General features: G+C 42.9%; 1 protein-coding gene across 1 annotated transcript in view; it reads left to right on the top strand.

The window, feature by feature from the left end:
- Positions 1 to 14,205, top strand: part of ITGB5 (integrin subunit beta 5) — a 191,064-nt gene that overhangs the window by 138,154 nt on the left and 38,705 nt on the right. The window lies entirely within an intron of this gene.

Below are 14,205 nucleotides of genomic sequence, written 5' to 3'. Positions count from 1 at the left end.
TAGAACCCTGCTCTAGTCATCCAAGGGGATAATTTAGAAGAAATAAAAAACAGACTCTTGAAATTAGGATGGAACTTGTCAGGGCTAATTTCAACTACCCCCAAGCATAAGAATCTCATCTATTGCATCCCTGAAAAAGGGTCTTTGAGCACCATCAGTGACAGGGAGATCATTATCATCATCTGTTGCTGGATGGCTCAAGTTGTTTGAAGGTACACACACACACACACACACACACACACACACACACACACACACACACAGCAGAAGGAGGAGGGAAGGGACTTTATTGTAGGTTCTTGATTAAGTCTGTTGTCATTGTTGTCATTCAGTTCAGTTGTGTCCAAATCTTCATGACCCTGTAAAGAGTTTTCTTGGCAAAGAGACTGGAGTGGTTTGCTATTTCCTTCTCTAGTAGATTAAGGTAAACAAAGGTTTAGTGACTTGCCCAGGGTCACAAAACCAATGAGTGTCTGAAGCTGCATTTGAACTCGGATTTGTCTGACTCTAGGCCCAGCCCTCTAGCCTCTGAGCCACCCAACTGCTTTGTTTCAGCCCAAAGGAACAACGGAACAAATTTATTTCCCTTTTTATAAGCTAGTCCTTCAAATATATAAAGACAAGTACATCTTTAAGGAGAGAGTCCTTAGTTTTATGAGGAATAAGAAGGGAAAAGATGTGGTTTTAGCAAAGGTGGTGGTGGGTGTGGAACAACTTTTTAAAAATTAAAGTTAAATTTTACTGCTTTATGTCACTTATATTTCCCAATGTTACCCTCCTTTCTCTATCTGCCATAAAGATATCCCTTAAAACAAACAAAAAAAAAATAGAAAAGAGGGGAGAAAACACAGGATTGTAAATTTATAGCTAGATGGGACCTTGGGGGCCACTGAGCCCAACTCACTCATTTTACAGATGAAGACACTGAGGCACAGAGCTGTGAAGTGACCTGCCCAGAGTTATACAAGCTAATTTATGTCTGATACAGGATTTGAACCCAGATCTTCCTCACTGCACTTACAGTACCCTATCCACTGTTCTATGATGCCTGAAAACAGTTCAGCAATATTAATTTAAAAAAAGCCAGATGACATATGAGTGTGAGAGAACTTTGAGTATAGAATAGAAACTGAGAAATCCTGATCATTAAGGAGGTAAGTCTAGGTCATAGTGTGGGCTGTGGTTTGGGAGAAACAGTAAAGAAATAGTCATTCCTCAGAATAAAGAGAAACTTCTCAGTACCCAGAATCCCTAATATTTTACATCTTGGGATTTGCTTATGCAACTCTTGGCCCAGATGTGTTAGAGCCTTTCCAATTTATGGCTTCTTGAGCCTGCTGATTGAGCAGAGAAGTGAGGAGTCAAAAGTCAGAAAGAAGAGACACTCACTCAGAGAACCTGTTGGGTAATGAGTTTCTAGAGCTTTGTGGGTCAGTCAACAAGCAATTATGAAGGGCCTACTATGTGTCAAGCACTGTGCTCAGTTGTTGTTGCTGTTCAGTTGTGTCCGATTCTTCATCACCCCTTTTGGGGTTTTCTCGGCAAAGATACTGGAGTGGTTTGCCATTTTGTTCTCCAGCTCATTTTAGAGATGAGGAAACTGAGGCAAAGAAGGTTAAGGGACTTGTCCAGGATCACAAGCTAATAAATATCTGAGGCTGGATTTGAACTCAGGTCCTCCTGACTCTAGGCGAGGCATTTTATCTCCTGCACCACCTTGCTGTCCTTACAACAATCAATGCAGAGCAGTGTTGTTCTATAACTTAGTCTTTTTTTTTTTTTTTGGTGAGGCAGTTGGGGTTAAGTGACTTGCCCAGGGTCACACAGCTAATAAGTGTCAAATGTCTGAGACCGAATTTGAACTCAGGTCCTCTTGACTCCAAGGCTGGAGCTCCCTCTATAACTTAGTTTTAGATAGTTGCCTAGGGTCCTGAGATCCTTGCCTAGTCTGTGTGTATTAGGTGTGGAATTTGAACCCAGACACCTGCCTGCCCTCTCTCTTCTCACTGCTTCTCATGCCCTTGGCTGAAATGAGGATTTGGGCCCATTTGTGGTTTCAGTTAATCATGCCATCCTTGCTTCCTGTAGGTATGGGTAAGAGAATTTGGCCATGACTTTTTCTGGTCCCTGTATTAAACTGTGGTTGGGAGATATCAGTAATGGGGGTATGAGAGAACCATACTAACAGGAAGCAGAAAAAATACTTCTTATTTAAACTCCCTTGGGTTTGGGTACAGATGATGACTTTTTCCTTTTAAAAAATTATTTTATTTTATTTTCAGGTCCACAAGTAGCCCTTCTGCAACCCCCACTCTCATTGAGAAAGCAAGAAAAACAAAACCCATTACAAACATGTATAATCAAAGCAAAACAAATTCCCACATTGGCCACTTCACCCTGCATCAGTTCATACCAATCTTTTCAGGTTTTTCTGATACCATCCCCTTCATCATTTCTTTCAGCACCATGGTATTCTATCACATTCATCAATCAGTCAATAAACATTTATTAAGCACCTACTATATGCTAAGCATACATACCATAACTTGTTCAGCCATTCCCCCAACTGATGGGCATTCCTTAAGATTCTAATTCTATACCACCACAAAAAGAACCAGCGGATTTCTTTCCCAACCAATGTAGTAAAACTAAATGTCACTCCTCCTTGGCATTTTAGAAATAGAATAGGCTTTAGAGATTACTTAGTCTGACCCCTTTATGTTATAGATGAGACCATTAAGGCCCAGAGAAGCCAAATGACTTATCCAAGGCCACAGAGATTAGCAACCCAGCCTTCTAAGTCCGAATCCAGAGCTCCTTCCGTTCTGTCACAGATAATACATCATAGCGTTACAAAGAGGGCTCAGGCCATTCTGCTTTTACTAAGCAGGCTTCCTTGCCTATACAGTGCCCTGGGGAGATCCTCCTTTCTGAGGAGGCTGCATGCTGCAATGGAAGGAATGCTGGATTTGGCATCAGAAAACCTGGGTTCAAATCCTAGCCCTGCCACTTACTATGTGGCCATGGGCAAGTTCTTTTTATCTGTCTGAGCCTCAGTTTCTTAAGGAAAAAAAGGGGGGCAGGGAGAGGTGCTGCTGAACTCAGTGATACGTAAGTCAGATCCGGCTCTAAGTGTCTGATCCTCTGGACTAGTTCCAAAGTATTTTCCATTCCTTTGGATTTTGTTCAGTTGTTTCTGTTGTGTATGATTCTTCACGACTTCTTTGGGAGTTTTCTTGGCAGAGATATTGGAGTGGTTTGCCATTTCCTTCTCCAGCTAATTTTACAAATGAGGAAACTGAGGCAAATAGGGTTAAGTGACTTGCCCAGGGTCACACAGCTAGGAAGTGTCTGAGGCCAGATTTGAACTCAAGAAGTTTGAGTCTTCCTGACTCCAGGCCAGGTACTCTATCTATTCTAAGCCCTAGCTGCCCTTTGGGTAGTTGTACTTAAATCCCTAGGAAGACTGGGAGAAGATATTAAGCAATAAAATGTTTCAGAAAAAGATACAGGAAAATATACTCGAGTTAGAATTAGAATTCTTTTCTTTCTTGTAGTAATGATAGTAACACTTGATATGTTTCTAGTGATGTATTTTACAAAGTGTTTTAACACAGAGGTAGTGTAGTATGTTAGAAAGAGCCCTGGGTTTGTAGTCAGGACTAGATTTCCATTCCTGGCTCTGCTTCTTACTAGTTGTACCACTTGAGCAAGTCAATGAGCCTCTCTGGGCCTCAGTTTCCTCATGTGTAAAATGTGGGGGATGGGATAGAAGAGAACTTCTAAGTTTCTTTTCTCCTCTAAATTCTATGGTCTCTCTATGTCCTTATAACATTCCTACAGAGGGAGTGGAGAAATGCCAGGAAGAATCCTGGGGAATGCTTCCACCTGGGAAAAATGATTTTGAGCATGTTGCAAGATTTGTGCCCCCCCCCCCAATTCCTAGGGTACTCCCTGGGTCTCTGAGCCCAAGTCCAGAGGAAAGATACCTGACACACAAAGACAGATGTCTCAGTGGCACTTGGTAGGGAAAGCTTTTACTTGTCCTTTTGGGATTGAGAATATAGTAAGGGAAGCCACTGTGTATGGTTGTGCTGCCTGCAAGCCTCTCAAACCCTTGGTGCCTTTGAAGTTGGTATTTTCTTTTTCAGAATTTCACCAGAGTCTCCTCTGCCCCAAACATTGGGGGCTGATGCCCTAGTTTTTATCCAACTCTTCCTTCCTATATTCAGACAATCCTGTGGCATTGGGAGACCCATGCCTGTCATGGTGTAATGGAAGCACGTGAGGTTGGCCAGGACTCTGAGGCCCAGTGATAGATGATACTCCAAGTCTGTGCTCTTGCTTGTTTAGGTTTGCTGAAGTGCGTGGACTTCTACTGAGTCATTAAAACAAAACACTTTGGCTCTCCTCTTCCTCCCCTCTCTTTTCCCCCCATCATGTGACAAGAGTCAGAAATGTTTTAAAAGATTTGAAAAGGGCAGCAGCTGTTCAGAACCCCCCGGGGAATCATAGGATCATAGATCTAGGGCTCCAGGAGACCTCAAAGGTCATCTGAGTCAATCTTCCCATTTTAGAGATGAGGAAACTAATGCCCAGGGACTTAAAGTGACTTGGTCAATGCTACACAGGAAGTAGTCTTCAGAGGTAGGATTTGATCCCAGGTTTTCTGACCTCAGAGTCAAGAATCTTCACACAGAGAGCAAGAAAAGTATTTCTAGGGATGAGAATACGCGCTGAGGTTGTCTTGAGTATGAACACGGGCAAAGTCTTCTAATGTGGATGTGGAGAATGTATTGTGCCCAGAAGTATGGGTGGGCTATCTTGGGGCTGAGCCAGGGTAAGACCTTACAGCCCATTGGCTGCCCCAACTTCAAGGCTACTGATACTGTCTGTGATAGCTGTGATCAGATCTTGAAAAATATATGCCAAGTATGCCTGTTCCTTCAAAAAGTCCCAAAGCCAAGGGATTCATCCAAGTGATTCTACCCGGAACAGGTTCATTGTAGTAAATATTATTAGCTGATATCTATCTATAGAGTGCCTTACATTTTGCAAAGTGCTTTGCATGTGTTATATCGATGGAGTCTCGGAAACCCTGTGAGCCAGGCTGCAGGACCTCTTGTCCTGATTTATAGATGAAGAAACAGGTTTAGAGGGGTTAAATGATGTGATTGGCTTATGGTAACACAGCTTTTTGAGGTGTGTCTTCATTTTTAAATTAAAAAAATTCTCTCATATATGGGAGTGGGAGGTGGGCAGGGGAGAGAGAGAGAGAGAGAGATAGGGAGAGAGAGAGAGACAGAGAGAGAAACAGAAAGACAGAGGGAAGGGTAGGGAAGGGAAAAGACAGGGGAGAAGGCAGAGGAAAAGGCAGATGAGAGAAGGACAAGGGAGAGGGAAGGAAAAGAGAAAGAACATTACAGTTGTGAAAATTACCTGTTCTGGGTCAAAGGTGTAATTTGAACCCAGGTCTTTCTGCTCCAAGACCAGTGGTATGCATAATGGAAGTGACTACCCCTATCTATTGTCAATTCACGTTGAATCCCTGGGACTGCCCGAGAAGAGGAGCTTTTATCCAGGGAGCCTGAATCTAAAATCATATTTGCACTTTTCCCTTTAGCTTTTCTCTTTAATAACAAAAGGGAGGCAGCATACTATTGGGCAAAGCCCATGGTTTTCTGTTGGAATTTTAAGACTTGATGGTACAAGCCCAGAGTAATTACAAAAACACTTTGCTGTCCATTCCCTCTTGTCCCTGTGTGGAGCGCTTAGCACCCTGTTGACACTCAGGTGTCAGCTGTCAGCCTCTAGAAGTATCAGGGAGCCTTTATTGAGTGTGTGTGTGGGGGTGCTGATGAATACCCAGCGCTGGAGGCCTCAGTTACTTGGCGCCAGTGGTTAGCTTAGAACTCTCCTTCTGGAATTGTTTGTATCAGGTTTGAGGTCTTTGAGCTGTTGTTCTTTTTGGGGTTTTTGTGGGAGAGAAACTTGTTTCCCAAGAGCCTGTCTGGTCTTGAGCATGCTGACTCAGTCCCTCAGACAGCTGACTTCAGCTTTTCCCAGAGGTTGCCCCCCCACCTCCACTCCTTTCCCTCACCCTGGGGCTATAGACTGCACCAAGAAGGGGGAATTCTGTTGACTTCTCTGCTTTGTTACAGTCATTCTGCGCTGATGTGTTTGCAAACCTTTACTCCCCTGGAGGAGGCAAGGAGGATAAGTGAACTCCAGCCCAGAACATAAGGGGCCAGAGCCAGACCTGGCACGACCTCATTAGCCTGTTGTCGCTGCTCAGGCATCCACAAGTTTGATTCGAACAGACCCAATTGTTATGGTGACCCAAGTATGGTAGCTCACATCTGTTTAGCCTCAGTTTTTTCCATCTGCAACATGTCTATAACTCTCCTCAACTACATCTCTAATGTGAAGGTTCAGTTTAGTCAATTTTCAGTTGTGTCTGACTCTATGTGTGGGGTTTTCTTGGCAAAGATCCTGGAGTGATTTGTCATTTCATCTTCAGCTCATTTTACAGATGAGAAAACTGAGGCAAACAGGGTTAAGTGATTTGTCGAGGGTCACATAGCTAGTAAGTGTCTGAGGCCAGACTTGAACTTAGGAGTTTTCCTGACTTCAGGCCCAGTGTTCTATCCACTGTGCCTCCTAGTGGTCTTAGAAAAAAGAGAAGGTATTGAATGTTTGAAAATTGGTTATCTGGCCATGAAAATTAGGATGCTCCTTCCTCAGAGCCTGAAGTAAATCAGGCCCGGAATCTGAAAGACATTTAGTAACCTTTCCTTCCTTTCCATAACCCATTTAAATGAGTCGTCTTGGAAAAATGTGTGTACAGTTGGAAGCTGTCTGCATGTCAGGGCAGACCCATGTCTCTGTGGGAACTGGAGGGAACATTATTACAGAAAGATGCCTCTTACTGGAGACATCTACAAGGGTGGCCACTCAGAAGCAGATACCCGGCAGGGTCTCCCAACCTGCCACCCAATGTCCATTTTCCAGGGTCCCAGAACTGGGAGGCCCTGCAAGTATAACTTAGATATGCAACTCTAGATTGGATCCAACCACAGTTAATGCAATGTTTTTCTTCTCCATCTCTGTCTCCTGGCTTCCTTGGCTTTCTTTAAGTCTCAGCTAAAATCCCACTTTCTACAAGAAACCTTTCCCAATCTCCTTTAATGCTAATGCCTTCCTATTGCTGATTATCTCATTTACCTTGTGTACATCTTGTTTGTATATGTTGTTGTTCAGTCCTTCCAGTTGTGTCCAACTCCTCATGACCCCATTTGGGGTTTTCTTGGCAAAGATTCTTGAGTGGTTTGCCATTTTCTTCTCCCAACTTGTTTTAGAGATGAGGCAACTGAAGCAAACAGGGTTAATTGACTTGCCCAGGGTCACACAGTTAGTGTCTGAGGCCAGATTTGAACTCAGGAAGATGAGTCTTCCTGACTCCAGGCCCAGCACTCTATCCATTGTGCCACCTAGCTGCTATGTTTGTATACAGTTGTTTGCATATCATCTCCCTGTTAGACTGTGAGGTCCTTGGGTGATATGGGGAGTCAAGGCTCAGGAGGGCATTTGTTCACACACTGAAGGCTGGTACGGAGTGGGAGAGATGGCAGGTCCATAATAATGTCTACTATGGCATCTTCACAACATACTTGGGAGCGGTGTGTGTTAGGACACATACCACTTATGCTTTTTTGCGTTGTTGTTTGGTTCTTTCAATTGTGTCTGGCTCTTTGTGACCCCCATTTGGGGTTTTCTTAGCAAAGATACTGGAGTAGTGTGCCATTTTCTTCTCCAGCTCTTTTGGCAGATGAGGAAACTGAGGCAAATGGGGTTAAGTGACTTGCCCAGGGCCACACAGCTAGTAAGTATCCGAGGCTGGATTTGAACTCACAGAGAAGAGTCTTACTGACTCCAGTCTGGGCTCTCTATCCACTGAGCCACTTAGCTGCCCCACCACTTATGCTTAGAAAGGGCTAATTTAGGGCTGACCTTGAAAATTACTTGTTACTAGCAATGGTTTTTTTTTCCTGTTATGTAGTCATTTTAAATGGATGACATCTAAATAGAATGGTTGCTTATATGCAACATGTTTCCAAAGATTGCAATCTTTACCTTATCTGGTGATAGATAACCCACATTAGATGGTGGGATCACCAACCCAGGCTGATAGAACTTAGTGCTTCTTGTAAACATGGGCCTTATTGGCACTACAGTTTACTCAGTGTTATTAATTTTCCTCCTTTCCTAAATCTCTCATATGTTAATTTGGTCCTTCTTCCCATAGTATAGGTGTTTATTTTATACTTTTAAACTCCAGCTTTAAACCTCCCCCATGTTCTCATGCCTTATTGTGACGTGGTGAAGGTTCTCTGTTCACAAAAACTTTGCCAAAGGAATGAAAGCTCTGGTAGGACTAGCCAGGCCGGAAGTGCTTTGTGGGCCCAGTGATATACTATTCGTCTTTGGATGATCAGCACGACTAGTTGCAGTGAAGCATATCACCAGGGCAGACCACTAAGAGATCACTTATTCAGCCATGGAACTCATGAGTGGCAAAGGGCCTTGGGATAGACCCTCCATGGTACCATGGAAAAGTGGACAGATTTTCAGTTCATATGAGACTCAGGTTTGAATAGCTGACTTTTTTATATGATGAGCCTTTAAATTTTGTTAATTTTCTATTTGTTTATTTTTAATATTCTTTTCTTTTTAAAGTTTGAGTTCCAAATTCTCTTCCCCCTTCCCACCCTCTCCCATACCCACTGAGAAAGAAAGCAATATGATATCAATTATGCATGTGAAATCATGCAAAACATTTCCATTTTAACTATATTTCCAAAAAAAGCAAGAAAAAGAAAGTGAGAAAATTATACTTCAGTTTGCACTCAGAGATCATCGGTTCTCTGTCTGGAGATGGGTAGCATTTTTTCCATCATGAGTCCTTTTCTGCCAGTTAACTATTGATATGACTTGGACAAGTCATGTGATTTCTCTTGGCCTTAGTTTCTTCATCTTTAAAATAAGTGAGGATAGACTCAGTGACTTCTAAGGTACTTATAGCTCTAAATCTTTGATCAAGACTTAGGAAGACAATGGGCAGCTAGGTGGCCCAGTGGATAGAGCTCCGGCCCTGGAGTCAGGAGGACCTGAGTTCAAATCCGGTCTCAGACACATGACACTTCCTAGCTGTGCAAGGGCAAGTCACCTAACCCTGATTGCTTCACCAAAAAGAAAAAAAAGGCTTGGGAAGGTGGGTTGCAGGACCTAGGGATTGTTAGCCTAGAGGAGGAATGACTAAGTGAAGAAGACATGTTTGCTGTCTTGAAGTATCTGAAGGGCCACCACATGGAAGAGGGAATGGGCTTGTTGTGGATGGCTCTAGAACCTAGAACGAGAAGCAACGGGGAGGGGGGAGGGGGAGAGGAGCATGGTGCAGTGGAAAAGTTGTTGTGCTTTGGTATCACAGGAATTCCAGTTTCTGTAACCCACTACACGTGTGACCTTGAGCAAGTCATTTAGCATCTCTGGTACTCAGTTTCCTCATTGGTAATATGGGGAGCAGGGTAAGGCTAGATGGCTTGGAAGGTCCTTTCTGGCCCTAGATGTATGATTGTGAAGTTGTCGAAAGGTAGACTGAGGGGTGACGTGAGGAAAAACTTCCCAGTGTTTAGAGCTGTCCTAAAATGGAATGATGCTTTAGGAGGTAGAAGGTTTCCCCTCATAAGACTTCTTGAGGCAAAGGCTAGATCAGGGCTGGGGAACCTGTGTCCTCGAGGCCGCATGTGCCCAGGAATACACAGCTAGTAAGTCTCTGAGGCCAGATTTGAACTCAGAAAGATGAGTCTTCCTGACTTCAGGCCTGGAATTCTATTCACTGCATTACCTAGCTGCCTACCACATAATAGGTGTTTAATAAATGCTCATTGAATAACAGTATTCTGTTGTGGGAAAAACAACTTAGATACAAATAAGTAAATCCATAATATAAGGATAAGTACTGGGCCTGTGAATTCATTAGTATAGAGAACTTCCAGATGAAATAACTTCCTTTACTGGTGCAGGTGGACATCTCTACAACAGATAGTCTTAGAAAGTCACCTAGAGCATTAGGAGGTTAAGTGACTTGCCTAGGGTCACACAACCAGTGTGTGTCAGAAGCTGGGCTTGAGTCCAGGTCTTCCTGGCCCTATTTATAATGCCACGCTGCCTTTGTATCACATATGCAGTACATACAAAGTAAATCCAAAGTCATTTCAGGGAAGAGGGGAAAGCATTGACAACTGGGGAAACAGATATAACAGATAGCCTGAAGTAATAGTTTGTTATCATTTTGATCAAAGTTGATAAACTATTTCTATCTGTATGGGGTTGGTTGTGACTAAAACCACACTCTGTATTCTGCTCCATCCCAAACAAACAGAAGACGGCCCACGTTGTCCTCATAGAGTTGACTCACAGCCTTCACCAGCATGAGCCCTGCCCTTGGCTTTGGGGGCACTCTTTCGGCTGATCTGCCCACCGCTGTTTTTCAGCCGTCCATTTCCAGGCCACAGTCTTGGCTGCTATGTTTCCAGCTTGGCCTTCAAAGGCAATATTCTAAACCAAACTCTTCAGTCCACAGAGATTGCTTCACCAGTCACTGAGCTGATGCCAGTTCTGGGGTGGAACATGGCAGCTCTTTTACTAAGTGCAACAATATTGTTCGGTTTTTCCGGATTGAAAATAGCAGCTCTCTCATCTGACTGTGATGGAGGACAAGTCAATGGAGATGCAGTAGAGTTTCCATCTCTGTGTGGTTTAGGCATTTTTCCAAAGAGGTCTAATGAGGCAGGTTGGGGCATTAGGTGCCAAACTGAGTCACAGGTGATGGGAACCTCCCAAGTTCTTGCCTCTGCCAGTGCACCTGTGCTTACCTTGGCCACCCTTCCATCTTTTTCGGGGCCCTGGGATGGGGATGAAGTTTTCCTCTCCAAGCATTGCTCCCCTCACTTCTACCCCCCAACCATTTCTCTGTAAATAGAAAATACAGAAGCATTTATCCCCTGTCCCTCTTTGGCTCTTTCCATAGTTTTTGGCTGTTAGATGAGACCCAGGGGCCAAACCCTTTCCTTAACCTACTCCCCTCCCTAGTGTGAAAGGCCCTTGAAACAGAAAGGAGTTGACATCTGGAGCATGATCATTTGGAAATCAACTGGTGAGGCCAGTGGTGGGAACACTTGAAAAATGCTCAACTGGAGTTTGACATCATAACATCCTGAGTTTGTCCCGGGTCTTTTAAAAGGTTCTTCTCTTTGTGTTCTGTGCCTCGGCACTTGTCTTAGGATTTAAAACTGAGATTGGGGGAAGCTTGACTCAAAACCAAACCCTCCTTCGGGCTTTACCCCATGCACTGATGCCACTGCTATCTTAGCTGACCTTTGCAAAACCTGACTTTATAGAGCTGCAAATGCGGTGGGAGACATGGTGGGACAGGTGATTTTCCAACACACTGCTGAAGAATTATCAACACATTTTTATTATGAACTAGAAAATTGGCAAACATTGGCATCTAAGGAAGAAAAAAGAAGATTGCATATGAAACTATAACTTGCAGCTTGTTTCTTTAGTGTATGTTAAATTTAACAAGATAGTTGCAGTATTACCCTGCTTACCTGTATCCCTTTTTTAAAAGTTCTAACTTTTTAACTAACAGAAATTCCCTCCACTCCATAGGGAAAACAAAGAAAAGAAACAGAAATAGAAATTCCTTGTAACAAATACATATGGCAGAGTAAATAAATTCCCTCATTAGCTGTGTTCAAAAAAATCTATGTCTCATTTTGCATCCTGAGTCCAGCACCTTTCAGGAGGAGTTGATAATGTGATTCCTCACTGGTCCTCTGGAATCAGGGAAGGGCATTGTGTTGATGGAGCATAATTCTCACAGCTTTCAGAGCTGTTTGTCTTTATGTTGTTATTATAGAAATTGTTTTTATGGTTTTTCTCATGTCATTCATTAGTAATGTCATGGCTTAAATCGTTCTCCTGGGTCTGCTTATTTTATTCTGCATCCATTCATGCAAGTCTTTCCATTCCTTTTTGAACTTTCTCTTTCTTTTGTGTATTTGTTAAATATTTTTTGTTAATCTCTCTCTCCCTCTCCTCTCTCCCCGCTTCTCCTGTCTTCTCCTTTCTCTCCCTCTTCCTTTCCCTCTCCTTCTCTCTCTCCTTCTCCCTCTCTCTCACTATTACTATACTACCACTCTTCCAATTAAAGAAATTTAATTTTTTATTTAATTTTTTTATTTTCCAATGAACAAGCATTTGTTTTATCTCCTCACCTCTTTTCCTCAGTTGAAAAAGAAAGAAAAAACAAACTCTTGTAACAAATACGCAGAGTCACCCACCTCTCCCCACCCAATTCAGCAGTCCAGGCCCTAACATAATGTTTTTAGTGAGACTGATGAAGGAACAGCAATGAAGGAACAACTGATATGAAACTAAGAGAAGGGCTTCATGCTTTGGGCACTTCCTTTGGCTCCAAAGTAACAGAGACCAATCGTGCAGACAGGTATGCCCATGATCAGTGGCAAGATAGAGAGGCCAGATGATGCCAAGGCTTTGCAGATAAACAATGACCACAGAGCCACAGTAATAGTAAGACATGTGGCTACACAGCCAGTATCAGAGGAGGGCTTATGAAGTTAGGTCTCCTCACAGCAAATCCAGGATCTTTTCACTAGATCATTCATCCAGAATTGAACCTGTAGCCTTGTTATTACACCCTCATGATGTATTTCCCCTTCTTTCAGTACTGGGTCCTATGTTCATTGTGTGTGTGTATATTTGTATGTATGCACTTTGTGATATTGTAGCATAATGTTGTGGCAAGACCAGTGAACTGTGAGTCAAGAGGGCTGGGCATTGAACCGCAGCTCTTTTACTTCTCTGTGCCTTGGTTTTCTCATTTATAAAATGGGGACAATAAACTTGCACTATCCCTTCACTGGGTTATTGTGAGGAAGGCACTTTGGGAACCTTAGGGAGTGCTAGAACCATGGATTATTCTCATTTTGTTAGTTCATTGTTTCCCAGAGAAGACTATATACCCCTTGGGCGCAGGGATTATGGGTTATATTCATTGGTATTTCCCACAATGGCAGATGGTACCCAGTTAACGATGCCAAGATGAATAAGCCCTAAGAGGATGAAAATTTGTAGAGGGACCAGAGTGGGACCAGGAATGGGTTAATTAAGGCCTGATTTTTATATCTGGTTTTAAGAAATGGAGGGACATGGATAGTTGAGGAGGAAATGAAGAGGCAAATGGGGGCATTAACAGTCTGATGATAGAAGAGCTCTTCTTCCAATCAGCATTTTACTCCAGGCATATAATTGAGTGTGTATGGGTTCAGAAAGACAATGTGGAGTTAAAAACAAAATTCCTTTGCGTGTCAGACCTCTCCTATTTGCTTGCCTTCAGTTAAGTGTCCAAGGAACCTAGGTTATCTTCCCAAGCTGTTAAAGTAGAAAAATGTTGACTTGAAGTCACAAAGTCTAGAATTCAAGCGTCTTAGTTCCTCTGATCCTCAGGTCTGTCATCTTCAGAATGGGGACAATAGTACCAGTAGCACCTAGCTTCACAGGATACAGTTGTGCTCCAATAAAATAAGGTATGTAAAGTGCTTTACAAACTTTAAAGTAGTGCCTATTGTCCTCAGAGAGCTGGGAAGCATCTTTCTGCTTTTTAGGAGTCTCGTTTTTCACTTTCTTTAATTTATACAAGGAGTAGAAGGAAAGTAAAAGGGCAAGGCAAACACATTCCCAGAGGTACAGATGATACCTTTGCCCCAGGAAGACAACAGGAAGCCAGATTAAGTGGTTGCCGAGCCTGGACTTATGACATGTGAGGATGTGGAAAGGACAATTTGGGCAATTCTAATCTACTTGCAAAGGAAGTACCAGGAATAGCATATCTTATTATAAGGCAGGCAACTGAGTGGGGTTTTCTCTTTGCCTTTGAAAGCAACAGATCCATTATGGATAATAGAAACTTGTGCATCTGATGAGTTGCAAGGGAGCCAGCACACAATCTTGGTATACTTATACTTTCATTCGGAAGTCTATGTATCAGATGGTTCCTGTTCAGTCGTTTCAGTCATGTCCAACTCTTCATGACCCCATTTGGGGTTTTCTTGGCAAAGA

This window comes from Vombatus ursinus, unplaced genomic scaffold (assembly GCF_900497805.2).
Source record: "Vombatus ursinus unplaced genomic scaffold, bare-nosed wombat genome assembly UNPS02014959.1, whole genome shotgun sequence".
Lineage (NCBI taxonomy): Eukaryota > Metazoa > Chordata > Mammalia > Diprotodontia > Vombatidae > Vombatus > Vombatus ursinus.
This window is presented reverse-complemented; position numbering and strand designations above follow the sequence as displayed.